Source organism: Myotis daubentonii, chromosome 18, assembly GCF_963259705.1.
Source record: "Myotis daubentonii chromosome 18, mMyoDau2.1, whole genome shotgun sequence".
Taxonomy (NCBI): domain Eukaryota; kingdom Metazoa; phylum Chordata; class Mammalia; order Chiroptera; family Vespertilionidae; genus Myotis; species Myotis daubentonii.
The window spans coordinates 33,131,946-33,146,334 of NC_081857.1; positions in this window are offsets into that span (position 1 = coordinate 33,131,946).

The following is a 14,389-nucleotide window of genomic DNA, read 5'->3' on the forward strand; positions in this document are numbered from 1 at the left end:
AGCCTAGAGGAGCTTTATGGTTCCTGGGACGCGTCATCGGCGCCCATTTGAGCACATCTACACATATGAGCATCTGCATTTGAGTCCCGCCACCTGAGCCCCTGAACACCCGCACACAGACCCACAGCTTTCTGTCCCTTTAGCTACTTCTCCTTCTTGCCGGACTGTTTCTGCTGGGTGATTAACGACCCCAGATAGTGTAAGGAACTCAGCTTCTCAAGCTCAGCATTTCGATTCCTTAATTTGTCCCCAGGTGATCGTTAGCAATCACGGCTGTAGATCACATGGGGGCCGGTTAGGTAGAGTGAACAGCTGATTCAACACTGTTGAGTTAAAGCTTGGTTTCATTTTTTAAAGGTGATTCAGAAAGCAGCCCCCGGAGAACTTAAAGAAGGCGTCAGTCAGCAGGCTGTGGAGGTCCCTGCGTTAGACTAGCCTTTGGCTTGTCACCACTATCATTCTTTATAAACTGTAAAGCGCTAACAAATCACAAAGCCCCTGTGGGCCTTAGCCTCTGATGTAGGTGGGGCAGACAGGTGAGAAAACAGAGGATCCCCGATGGGTGTCCTGTCCCAAATCCAAGGCCTCACGAGGAGAACTGTGCTCTGGGTCAAGCCTGTTCCTGGATCCTATCCAGCGTGGAGCTGCCCCGGAGGAAACCGGTTTAACACTAGCTGTTCAGGTTGTTAGAAACAAGTTAGGCTCCCCTCCACCTCAGCGGTGTTTGCTTCCCCACCCCCCACACTTGACTCAGAGTCCTGATCACAATTCATCTCATTTAAAGAAGGGATATTGGCCCTTCCAGGGTTGGGGGTCTGGAGAGTGGGGTCTGAAACTTTCCAGGTTGCCCCAAAGTGTCTTTGGCAGCTTTGGCTTTAGTGGAGCTTTTAAAGTGCCTTTCCTGCCCCTGCCCCTCCTTCCTGATGAGGCAAGCAGCTGCCCTGGGCGTGAAGGCCATAGAGACACCTCTCTTCATGGACCTGCGGACTCCCAAATGGTAGGGGGAGTTTGATGGGGAGAGATGGGAGATGAACAGAGGGAAAGGGAGAAGGAAAAAGTCCTTGTTCTGATTTTCCTGGAGCTTTATTGCTGAGCAGACTGTTCAGAGGGGGCAGGATTAGTGACAGGTGGGCTGCTCCTTCCCTCAGAAAGGGTCTGGGGAGGTGGGAGGAACAGAGTGTCAGCATCCTCTAGGTGGCTGCAGGTTGGCTGGGGCACAGAAGAGGATCCTCCAAGTCCTTCAAAGGGGTGAGGACTTGGGGACCCACTGGATGGCAAGAGTGAGACCCACTGAGCTCCAAGGTCCTGGCACTGGACTCTCTTCTTGGAGGTTTGTCATTTCTGAAGTCAGACTCTATTGTGATTAAATATGTTTTTGTAAAAGAAAACTTCAGCTAGATTGGGAACAGTGTCTTCTAGCCTTCCTGGAACTGGCAGTCCTCTCCAAAACCAAGACCCCAAGCTTTCCTGAGAACTGTGGCCACTCAGTGAAAATGCTGACCAATGCGGGTCAGTTAACAGGGGCGACCTGCCTGTTTGCAGGTCTGTGAGGTCTATGGAACCCAAGCAGTGTACCACCTAGAGAGAATATGAAGGAAAGTGGGAGTGTGCAGGGTGAAATCAGCTGAAGAACCTTTATAGAAGCATGAGTGTGATCTGGGAGGGAAGTAAGGACACGACCAAAGTGAAGCATTTGCTTTTACTGGCTGACTGACGGGCATTGGTTAGATAAGTTTGCAAACCACTTGCAGAGACCTGCGCCTCAGGCAGGGACATGGGGGAGGAGGCTGCGCAGGAGAGCTTGAAGTCAAAAAGATACAGATACAAAAGTTCCCCTACACTCTGAGCACACAGTTTTATTGTCACATATATATTACATATGCATGTGCCAGCTTATTTAGTGAGAAAAAAACTTGCCTTGGACTGGATAAATATACACATGAGTTCATTCATTCTCTCAACAAATAATCATTGAATGTCCACCACATGTAGGGCATTTTACCAAGCTCTCCTTTGTAAAAGAAAACAAACAAACACGTGCGTGCCTGAGTACAGATTCATCCAGCAAACTCTGATTTGGCTTCATAGCAGGTTTGTGGGACTTTCAGCGTAGAACAATCAGAGCGATGGGGCTTAGACTTCAGGATACATACACATTTTGGGTCATGGCCAGAGGTGGTAACGAGTATGCAGGAGTTCACACTTTTCCTTGGAAGTAGGGGAGGGACAGCCTTGAGCCACAAAGTCCAGTCCTGCTACCTTAAGGGAACTGCTGAGCAGCAGAGTATGCTGAAGCCCTTTTAAATAATACTTTCCCTTCCTAAAGTCTGTTCCCCTTCCAGGAGCTTTCTGAGAAGCTTGGGAATCACAAACCCTGCAACCAAAGGATTTCTTTTCAACGCATATGCCAGAGAAGAGAAATTGATTTAGGGGGATTTCCCCAGGTGTGCACTTCAATATCATGCTCACACAGACACATATGCACAGATTACACACATTACTATGCAAATTCATTTACAAGTGTAAGTATACCTACAAGAAAAAAGTAGAATGGGAGGAGGTTGTATTAAGACACTATAAGTAGACTCAAAACATCACTCAGCTTTTTAAAGAGCAATTTTCATGTGCTCTTACCAACTTATCTGCTGTATCAGTATGGACCCAGCCCAGCAGACACTAGCCTGGATGTGTAGCATCCCGTGGCCTGTGGCTTCATGGCACAGTTGGTTAAAATCAGATCTATACTCCCTGCTATCAATGCTCAGACCTTCTGAGACCCACTGGGGCTCAGCAGCCTTGGTGTAGGCATTTGCATGGACAGGAATGTTCCTGGGCAGTGACTTTGAATTCTAAGATCCAGGCCAAGCAGAGAGGTACCAATATAGGGATTCCGCCTGATAAGTGCCTTGGGGTGGGGGGTATAATTGGAGGAGGGGTGACAAAGCGATGGAGAGGAAGGTAAAACGACCCCAAAGAGAGAAGAGCTGCAGTGGAAAATAATGCCGCTGTCGGGATGGGGGCAAGAGCAGGGGTGGGGATTGAACGCCAGCCGCCAGCCGACTCTGCCAGATGCGGTGCTGGTGGCTGCGGCGGCCGCGCTCCGGCACACCCAGGCCAACGGCCAAGGCGGGTACAATTCTCCCAAGGCCGAGGCCCTGCAACCCGGAGCTTTTCCTTTACGTTCAGAGGACGGCGCAGCGGCACACGACCTCCCCGAGGCCCCTTCACCTGGGCTGTGCCCAGTGACGTGCACAACGGAGAAAAGCATCCCGCTCCCTCGAGCTCAAAACATTTTCACTTTCACCTTGAACCAGGGAAGCAAACGGCTTTTCCTTTCCTGAACTTCGTTCTTATTTTCCCGTCTAGACTTGGGAAACGTAGCCTCGGACTGGAACGCGTGCAGTCATGGCCACTGCACCTGTGCGGGGGAGACCAGCTCACGCCCCGCAGCGCCGGATCGCTCAGCTCCCCTCCCTCCGGGTCGGCAGCGGGGCCAGGTGCTGGGAGCGGTGGCCGAGGACCCAGCCGCCCACCGCGCTGCAGCCGGAGGGGAAAGGAGCCCAGCCGCCCGCCGCTCTGGCGCAGGAAACGGGCGCTGCCCATCGCGGCTCTGCGCTGGCCACCCGTCGCGCAGGAGAGGGGTGGCCTCTTGGTCAGGATCGGTCCCTAACCAGCGAAGCGCGGGAGCGCCGTGCGCGACCCGCGTGTCCGCGATATTCAGAGGCGAGACCGGCGGCTGCCTTTGCCCCAGGCGGGGAACCGCCGCGCGGAGCTCGCGTGGGGCTGCGAGGAGGGGGAGTGGGGGGGCGGTTTTTAAAAAAGGGCCTCGCGCCTGAGCTCGGGCCAGGACCCCGTGGGAAGCCAGCTCTGCATCCAAATGCGCCTCCCGGTCCCGCGGACTTCGGAAGAGACGTTTCCCGCGGATTCACACGTTCGTGGCCACGGGAGAGCCTCCTCGTGGCTTCCCGGCGCCCGTGACCCTTCGCGAGCTTTACCGGCAAGTCCACTCCCAAGCGCCCCCTCCCCCGCGAATTCCCACGTGAGCAAGGGGGTGAGCCGCAGCCCGAGACGGGCAAAGGCCCTCGCCTTTATTTCTAGGGGCTCGCCATCCACCCTGAGCCGGGGATTGTTCTCTTCTCCGTCGTCTTGGAGAGAAAAGAAATGCCGTTTTGAGCGACCTCTCCCTCTTTTTCAACAAGGGCCTGCCCCAAGGACAACGACTTCCGGAGAAATGGGCCCGCGCCGAATGCCCTGGAACTTGGCCTTGCGCTCCAATCGGCCAGTTCACACGGGCATCCGGCGCGGGGCCCTGGGCCCGAGGCCTCCGAACGGGCTCGTGGTGAAAGCCGAGGCCGAGCCCTCCAAACGCGTATTTGCCCCAAGTCCGTCCCCACCCCCCGCCCCCGACGTTCCCCGCGGGAAACAGCCTCTTCCTCGTTCGTGAGGGCGCCCCTTCTGCTGCTTGGCGGCCCGTGGGGAAGGAGGCGAAGCCTTGGGGAGTCATTCTGAGAGAAGCCCCAAGGCTGTTTCGCGGAGCCAGGGTCTGGCTTTGTTTGGGGCGCGCTCGGTGTCGCTGGGTTTGCTTAAACACCCCCCCCCCCCAGCTGGCACGTCGGGCTGCACGCGCGCTCCGCCTGCTCTCGGGCCGCGCGGCGCACGTGCGCATGAAGGGACACGCTGCACACTAAGGACATGTGCACACGCGGGAACAAGCCCTTCCGGACGCAGCGCTGCCGCCCACGGACCCGGGAAGGCCTGGGACCTTCTATTTCCCGGGTTTTACCCGACAGCACAGGAAGGTCTTGGGGTCCCCGTTGCTAAGACATTACCCTTTGGGTGGGAAAGAGCACGAAGGTGCGGGCAGTCTAGCGGGCTGGCTGCGAGGGGTGCAGCCAGTGAGCCTGGACCCCACCTCGCACCCCCTCGCACCGCCTAGAGCGAACCAAGGAGCGCGCGCCTGGGAACCAGAGCCCAGAACTGTGGCCGCAGCGCCTTCCAGGCCTGGGAGCCCGACGGAGCCAGCCTCTCCCCGGCTGGAGTCGGGGAGCGCCCTGCAGGGCCCACGTCCCGGTCCTCCCCGCGCGGCCGTAGGCGGGAGCAGGGCGTCTAGAAACCGTGGGGCTGGCCGCGCGCCGCAGCTCAGGGAGGCGGGGGCGGGGGGGCAGGGGGTGGGGGCTCCGTAAATTCCCGGAATGCGGAGAATCCCGGCCTCGCCATCCACGCGGAGGTCGACAGTATCTCAGGACCCGAGTCTGCGGCCCCCACCCGCCGCCTCTCAGCTTCCGAGGCTTCCCTTTCACAGACCCAAAGGACTTCGGTGACTTCACCATCCTGCACGGCCTCGCGGCTTCCCTCCCGGCTGACAGGAGGTGTGCGGCTCGGTTCCTAAGCCGCCTTCCCCCTTTGCGCTTTTTCTCACACCTTAACCTCGGATAAAGAAACGGAGCACGTCCAGGGGGAGGGAAATAGTAGTAAAATCCGGACCAGAATGAGGCATAGGACACTTAACAGTCACAAGACTGCCCCCAGGTGACGGTTTTCGGCAATAACATTTGCGGGCAACTTCCCGTCGCTTTCTCTCTCTCCCTTTTGAGCCAATGTCATCTGTGGTAGAAGTTATTGAATCCAAACGTTTACATTAATCTCTCAAGAAAAGGAGTAATGGCCCCGAGAAACCTCCTTCCCACAGACGCTGAGAAATGGTTCAATTTGTCTTCCTAGCCGCACTGCCATTGACGTGTAATAACTGCCCTTTCAAAATCAAGCTCTCCTCTCCCCAAGGTGCGGACCTGCTCCCAGCCATCCCCTGTTCTTCCTCTGCCCCCAGCCCCCTTCGTGTTTCCTCCTCGGAAACAATAGCGCGCACGGGCTGCTGGAGTCAGTCTGGTGATATCATCCTTAAGGCATTCACGGGCAGACCGAGGGCCAAGCTATCAAAGGGTTCAGCTTCTTCTTTTTTTCTAAGCTGTTTACTATTCAGGAAATTTGGTAATTATTTTTTTTCTTCATGTAGTGGTATTACCCTCTTCCTTTTGATATTAGATCCTCTATGGGCCCCTGGCTCATGCTGTAGAGACAGGAGAAAGATGAAGGGGCTGAATTCTGCATCAGAATGTAATTTTCCTTTATGTCATCATTGCTGCTAAAGACCAGCTGAGGGCTTCCTAAGGAACAGGAACCCCCAGCGCAAGCAGAGTCCTCGTATTTCCAGGGGAAGAAGAGAGTGCCGGTGCCATTTATTTTACAACACACACTTGTTTTTTTCGTGCCTCACGCCACCAAAATATTTTCAGTACTTTATAGTAGGATGGAAAAGGAAAAGGCACGTCAGGAAGGAAAAGGGAAGATAATGACCAAACTGGAATAAATCATTTGTTTAGAATGCTTCAAGATGAATCATGTTTTTTGCATGGGGTATTATTGATCAGTATTAATACTTTTTAAAATATATTTTTTATTGATTAAGATATTACATATGTGCCCTTATCCCCACGTTACCGCCCCTGCTCCCCCCCCCCCCCCCGCTCATGCCCTCACCCCCCTGGTGTCCATGTCCATTGGTTAGGCCTATATGCTTGCATATAAGTCCTTTGGTTGATCTTTCCCCCTTACCCCCACCCTCCCCTACCTTCCCTCCAAGGCCTGACAGTCCAATCAATGCCTCTCCGTCTCTGGATCAGTCCTTGTTCATCAGTTTATGTTGTTCATTATATTCCACAAATGAGTGAGATCATGTGGTGTTTATCCTTCTCTGACTGGCTTATTTCACTTAGCATAGTGCTCTCCAGTAGTATTAATACTTTTTGATGTGTTATGTTTACCAAGTTTTCCCCCATGCCCAACATAGTGCCTTACTCATAACAGACAGCCCTCGATCAATATTTGTAGAATGAATGGACAGATTGAGAAGGATAAAGCAAAGGAGTACGAAAAGGATTGGATACTTAACTTAATTTAGTTAAAAAACCCCTCCATGATCCATTTCTGAGTGAATGTGTCCTCCAAAGCAAGACTATTTTTGCTAGATTGTGAGGGACTGGCCATGTTTTAAAAGGGCCTAAGTTTTGCCCTAACCGGTTTGGCTCAGTGGATAAAGCATTGGCCTGCGGACTGAAGGGTCCCAGGTTTGATTCCAGTCAAGGGCATGTACCTTGTGATGTTTCTCTCTCATTGATGTTTCTAACTCTCTATTCCTCTCCCTTCCTCTCTGTAAAAAAATCAATTTTATATATATTAAAAAGGGCTTAAGTTTTGTCTCCCTGACTAAACTATAATATACTGAGACTAGAGGCCCAGTGCACAGATTCGTACATTGGTGGGGTGCCTCAGCCTGGCCTGCAAGGATTGGACTGAAACCAGCTCTCTGACATCCTCTGAGGGGTCCTGGATTGTAAGAGGGTGGTTCTCGGAGTGATGCACCTGGAATCGGGCTCCCTCCTCTCTGGTTCTGGGTACTTCACCTGAGAACCGCAGCTGCCAAGTCACCGCAGCTCAGCAGCTCCTGTATTGAATATCTGCCCCCTGGTGGTCAGTGTACGTCATAGCTACTGGTCAGAGTGTCTGTCCCTGGTGGTCATTGCACATCATAGCTATCGGCCAGTCAGCTGGTCGACCGGTTCACCGGTCGCTTAGGCTATTATATATATATATATATATATATATATATATATGGATCAGACACTCAATGTTATTATTTTCGTTATACACAATGTCTTGCATATTGCTGGGTACACCGATCCCTCATCTTAGAGTATGGTGAAGGGGAAGACTTGACCTGGAAGCTGAAGAAAAATTTCATGTGCAGGCACCACTTTGGGCAGTGCTGGATCTCCCAGTGAAAGGACAGTAGCGGTCCAGGGGCAGGGAAATCTCTGTTCAGATTCCTTCTTCCATTGGGTCATATCTCCTCCTGCCCACCTTCCAGAACCAACATCCTTGTCTGTCTGCCTCACCACTTCAGGCTAGGAAAGCATAGAGAGGAGGATGTGTTCAGCTGAGGATGACTTTCTTGTTACCTCCCATCCCACTCCCCCACCCATAGCTTTTTTTAGCTGCTCCACTGTAAGCTATGATGACTGGTTAGCTCAGTGGGTTTGTGTGGGTACTAATGAGATCATTACAGAATCTCCACCCACTTGGGTGCTAGTCAGTTTGGCCCATTCCAAGCACATCCATGATAGCCTTTCCTATAAATGTATGTTACTATTTGGCCAAAGGGAACTGAGAAAGCGCCACTCTTAATTGCCTCACAGGAGATAATGTTTTTCAAAAAAGGAACGCTATACAAACTAAGGCATCACGTAGGTCTATTTGCCTGTGTTAGATAGACTATGTAATACAAAAGACATAAAACCCACTTTCAAGAAGCTTTCTACCTCTTTTTGTACTTTTTGTTTAAAATTTCCCCAAGGCAAACACAGGCACTCAAGATCAAGTTGCTCATCATTTCCTTGTGCTTTCCAGATAGACTTTCTGCTTTCTGGAGCCATCTCATTATTTAGATGTAAAGCCCAGTTCACAAACGTTTAAAATGCTTGCCTCCCTAACAGTGACTAGTTCATCCTTTGATTCCTTCATTATGCTTCTGCATTAGCATGTACAAAAGCCTCACATATTTGAATTAAATGTTGGCTGAATTAGAAGGCTATGTTGGTTTTGATCCTAAATCCACCAAATCAGAAGTACTTTCCATCTCAGCCGCACATCCTGCATGTTATCTCATGATGGTGAGTAGCAACTGTCACCAAGGCAGGCTCTTTCCTTTGATCAGTCTTTAAAATTTTTGTTAAAGGATTCAGGGATTGGAAGCTGACTAGAAAATAATGGGGTTGCTATGTATTTTTTAAATACCAGAGTTTATTTGAATTGAGTTGTCCTTCAAAGATGTTACCCTGGGGTTCTCTATCTTATTCAAATGATTGCTGAAAACATTTTTGGAATGCCGCGTTTGGAAATGACTTCAGGGATAGTTTAGCAGCCACATAAAAGACCGCATCCTCACTTACTCCAATACTCTTTTCTTCCTCACCCACTACTAGGGAACCAAAGCTGCGCCCCATGCTAACGGGCTAATTGTAAGCTGGCGTGTCAGGTGCAGAGCAGCAGCTCTGCCTGGAGAAAGTGTGTCACTTCAGTGGTCTCCCTGTGACAGCAAGCAAAGTGGTGACCCCAAGCAACTGTCCCAACATCATCCAGTGGCTCCAGACCTCGGGAAGTCAGGGTAGATTCCTCCAGGAGGTGCACCCCCCTGGGAGCCCCAGATATTCTGGTCCCTATTTGAGAGAGAGAACGTTTTGAGGACAGCATCCCTACTGCAAGGTTTTAAGATGTTCTATGAAGGTCTCAGAGGAATTGGGCTAAATTAGCTGCCAGGCCCCTCACATTTCCAAACCCTCTAACAAAACAAAAACAAATGCTTTAGACAAGGAATAATACTAGTAAGGCGGAACAAGTGGACTTTCAAAATGTGCTGAAGGCATAAATGATGATGGCGTACCCTGGCTGATGTGACTCAGTTGGTTGAGTGACATCCCGTGCACCTACAGGTCGCCAGTTTGATTCTGATCCGGGCACATGCCCGGTTTGTAGGCTCTATCCCCCATAGGGTCCATTCAGGAGGCAGCCCATTGATGTTACCCTCTCACATCGATGTTTCTCTCTCCCTCTCCCTTCCTCTCACTCTAAAGTCAATAATAAAAACATATTTTTAATTTTTTAAAAATGATGATGGAGCATCTTATGGGTTAAGAAATAACAGTCTAATGACAATCACAGATTTCTGAATGCCCCCAACATAATCCTCCAAAGAGACTCCATGCTCACTACCCAGCTCAGACCTGCCACCCAGGATGTGCTGGAGATACGGGGGATCTCATGTTCCAGCCTATACACAATACTGGCAGCTGGAGGTGGAGGAAGTGTTGCCTTTGCTCCTCATTGTTACTTCCAGATCATTATCCCTCCCTCTCCCTAAAAACCTCTGGTTTTGGACTCATATCATCAGCCGCCAGACTCTCAATCAAAATATATAATTGATTTCAGAGAGAAGAAGAGAGAGGGAGAGAAACATTGGTGTCAGATAAAAAAAATTGATTAGTTGCCTCCCACACGCACCCAACCAGAGATTGATCCTGCAACCTGGGCATGCGCCCTGGCCAGGAATTGAACCAGGACCTCCTGGTACATGGGACGAAGCTCAATCAATTGAGCCACACCAGCAAGACGCCCCCCCCCCCACACCCTTCATTTTTTGAAAATGTTCTTCCTAGTTTACTCTGTCTCCATTGCTACTCTGGGCAAAGTGGTTGCACATCGAAGTCAGTGGCCTTTAGAATACCCTTGTCTTTTTGACCTTCTCTCCTAGAGATCATATATTCCACCTATTTCAACAACCATTCCTCAAGCCATACCTCCAATTTTGTCAATACCAAGAGTTGCATGCCTGTATCTTGAATACAAACTCAGACCAACATCTGTGTTTTCATCTCACTCCCTCATTTTTTTTTGACACCACTGGGACCTTCCGTCAGTTGATTTTACCATCAGTTCCCTGTCTCCATGCCCCTCACACCCTCATGCCCCCTTGCCCCATTGGGAGGTGGTGGCTCACTGTTATACGCACTTAGTTCCTTTGCCCCTTTGCCCTTTTGTTGTAATCACTTAGCAAAATCCAGCTCTAGGCTAATCCGACTTTGCTTACACTCTGCCTACACCCACACAGTGGAATGTGGCTGGAGCAAAACAATCAACTGGTTGGCTGCTCTCGTAAATTCATGTTTTCTAGCCTCAAGAGAGCCCTTAAATGCTGCCTGGCTGTGCTACTGCATGTCCCTGGTTGTTCCCTCTCCTTTTCCCTAGGTGACTATTTCACACCTCCTCCTCCTCACTCGTCAAACCTCCAACACATCTTCCCTCATCCTATTTCGCTAAGAAAACAGAAGCAACAGAGACCTTTTGCTTGCTATTCTACCACGTGTTAAAGCCCACCTATGCCCGTGTCCATATCTTCTTCTTCGTCTTCTCTGGTCCCCCATCTAACTCCAACCTCCTCTCCCGTGCTCTGGGTCCCATTCTCCCTTACTTCCTCAAAGACATGCATCAGTGATTGTTCTCTCTCACTCCTGTATCATTAAACTTCCCCTCTCTAGTGGATCTTTCCCATCAGCGCAGAAGTATGCAATTATTTTTCCCAACTTAAAAAGAAACAGAACCCTCTTGTGACTCTATGTCACTACCATACTGTCCCATTTCTCTGCTTCTCTTTAGAGCATTACTCCTTGCCAAACTAGTCAAGGTCACTGTCTTTAATTTCTCTTCTTCCATTTACTCTTAAATATATTCAGTTAGACTTTTGACCCCATCATCTACCCAAACTGCTTTGAACAAGGTCACCAATATAGTTATATTCTCAGATATTGAGAGTTGAGGCTTCAACATATGATTTTGGGGGTGGAAGCACAATTCAGTCCCTAACACACTCTGTCCCCATGTTCTTTGAATTTCTACGTAGCTTTCATCACCTGGTGACCAACCATTTACTTTCCGTGTTGTTTTAATTGTCTGTCTCTCTACTACAATGTTAATTCAAAGAGGGCAGGCATTTTTGTCTATTTTTTCACCGCTGTATCCCCAGTGTCTAGAGCAGCACTCAGCACATAGAAAGCACTGAAGTCATATTTGTTAAGTTATTTCATTAAATTATAAAGTTATCTGTCTCATGAAGCCATATGAATTCGCAATCCCCCAACTCTCTCTCTTCTCAGGTGATTTTCAATCAATAAGCATGTACTTAGCATCTACTCTGTGCTCAGTCTTTGCTCCAGACAATGAGTAATTTATAAAACAAAAACAATAATAAAATCCCCAACAAATACATATATGGTGCAAACTTCAAGTGCAATAAACAGATTAGCTGGTGCCAAAGTACTCAGGGAAAACTTATCTGTGAAATGGGGATAACAATTCTTATGCTTCATACACGTCTGTGAAGAAGAAATATGGTTAGAATTTACCAAGCACTTTATATATTAAATTAGGAAAAGATTAGAAAGTTATGAAAAACAAAATAGTTGGGCGCCACGTAAGCTCTCTTGTGGAAGGTTCATGAAGATCAAGAAGGAGTTAACCTGCCTGGCTGCGCCCAGGCGTCTATTGGGCCTGGTCAGCCAATATAAGCAGATCCCAGTGATGTAATTCTTGTAACACGAGTCCTTGCTGGGGTGCAGCGGTGGGGCATGCTGGGCCTCACAGAGGAGCCCCTCTCTCGCCTGCCCACACAGTTCAATTTACTCTCAATAAAAACGCAATAAAAAGCTCACTTGCCTCCAGACTGTTGAATGCTTTTGACTCCAAATTATTTGGAATAGAAATCCTGACTGACAGTATTTTGGGATAGAAGATGGATGAAGTCTCCTTAAAGGGATAAAGGAGGGCAGGAAGGAAATAAAGTGGTTGTATTTTACCAAACTGGAAGGCAGTCTAAAGATATTGCAAGATTTAAGAAAACAACACAACATATAAGCCAGAGCTAAAATCGTATCTAGCAGCAAATAGCAGACATACAAAATGACTTTGTGTTTCTAACAGTAGGTGGGGAAATTAAACCCTTTCTTCTAGAGATTCACACAGCTTTGGGGAAGATGGGCAATACTAACTGCTACTTCTTCAATATCACAGTCTAGAGTTCCTAAGTCTCAAGTCTGGCTAGTACGGGATGTGCTAATGCTTTTATATGTTAGCACCATCCAAAGTGTTTAGCTCCTATGCCAAAGACATAAGATCAGTTCACTGTGCATAGTAAAATAATATTTTATTTAAGTTTTGGATTATTTCAATGATCTGAGTTGTCTCTTGTTAATAAGATTAATGGCACACTGACTTTAATCAGAAATCACAACAAATTCTTTAAAGAATGGCATCCGCCGTAACCGGTTTGGCTCAGTGGATAGAGCGTCGGCCTGCAGACTGAAAGGTTCCAGGTTCGATCCCGGTCAATGGCATGTACCTTGGTTACAGACACATCTCCAGTAGGAAGTGTGCAGGAGGCAGCTGATCGATGTTTCTGTCTCATCGATGTTTCTAACTCTCTATCCCTCTCCCTTCCTCTCTGTAAAAAATCAATAAAATATATATTTTTTAAAAAAGAATGGCATCCATTGCCTCCCTTATTTTCCCTACTTTTATTGCCCATTAAATCCAAAGTGTACAGGTTTTTAACAAAACACACAAAGTACAAGAGTCTCTATTCTCAGGCAGGCTCCTTTCCAGCCCACCACAGTAAATTGGGGATAACAGTTCTTATGCTTTACACAGGTTTGCAAAGGTGAAATATGGTTAGAATTTACCAAACACTTAATATGTTAAATTAGGGAAAGGTTAGAAAGTTATGAAAGATGGAACGGTTGGGGGCCACACTGGTCTCCTCTGGTCTAGCCTAGAGTTCTGAACATGGAAGATTATGAGAATGAGGGCAGTGACAGAAAAGGTGGACGTTCCTATGATTTCAACATCAGACACTTTCAGACATAATTTGAACATTCCTAACTTGTGCTTACTGCAGTTTCATGACTGTCTCACTCATAAATTTAATCAACCCATGCTCAGCTGTTTTTATTTCTAGGTCATATAACCCTTTACAGGGTAATAAGTACTATAATTTTACTACCCACGGTGTAAAAGAACTCCCTCTTCTTATTCATCCCTCTTGGCTTCAGGAGATCCTCGTTAACTCTGATATTGATGATCAAATCTCTGTTTACTCCATTTACAAATGTAAGTTCAGTCATTTCCCCTTTTAGGATTTTCATAGGCCCAAATGACCTAAAATTTTAAACTGTCTATAAATAATAATCATATATAAATAAAAAGTCAAAGCTACATTGAGTGACTATGATAAAAAAAAAAATGGGGGGCGGGAAGGAGACAGACAGGAAATAGCAGAAAGTCAAGACTAATTATGTTTTTATGACTGGTTATTGATTTTCTTCTCTCCCTTTATTCTAAACCCCTTGAGAGAGGCTGGGTTTTATTCTCTTTTTATCCCCCAGCACAGTGGTTCTCAAACACTAATGTGCATCTGATTAGCTGAAAGGCAAACGAATTGCTGAGCCACCCCCAGAAATTGCCATGAAATAAGTCCGGCGGGGTGTGTGTGTGTCTGTGTGTGTGTTTGCATATCTAGTAAGTGCCCAGGTGAGGATGAAGCTGCACTACCCAAGTCACTAGCCATCAGCCACAGAGGATACTGGGCCCTTGAAGTTGTTGCTGCGGATGTGAATTACTTATTTAGTCACAATTTAAATTTAAATGGGCACGTGCTGTATTGGACAGGGCACCTTAGAGCACACTACACCAAACACACCAGAAGGCACAGTGCAGGAGCTGCTGTGGC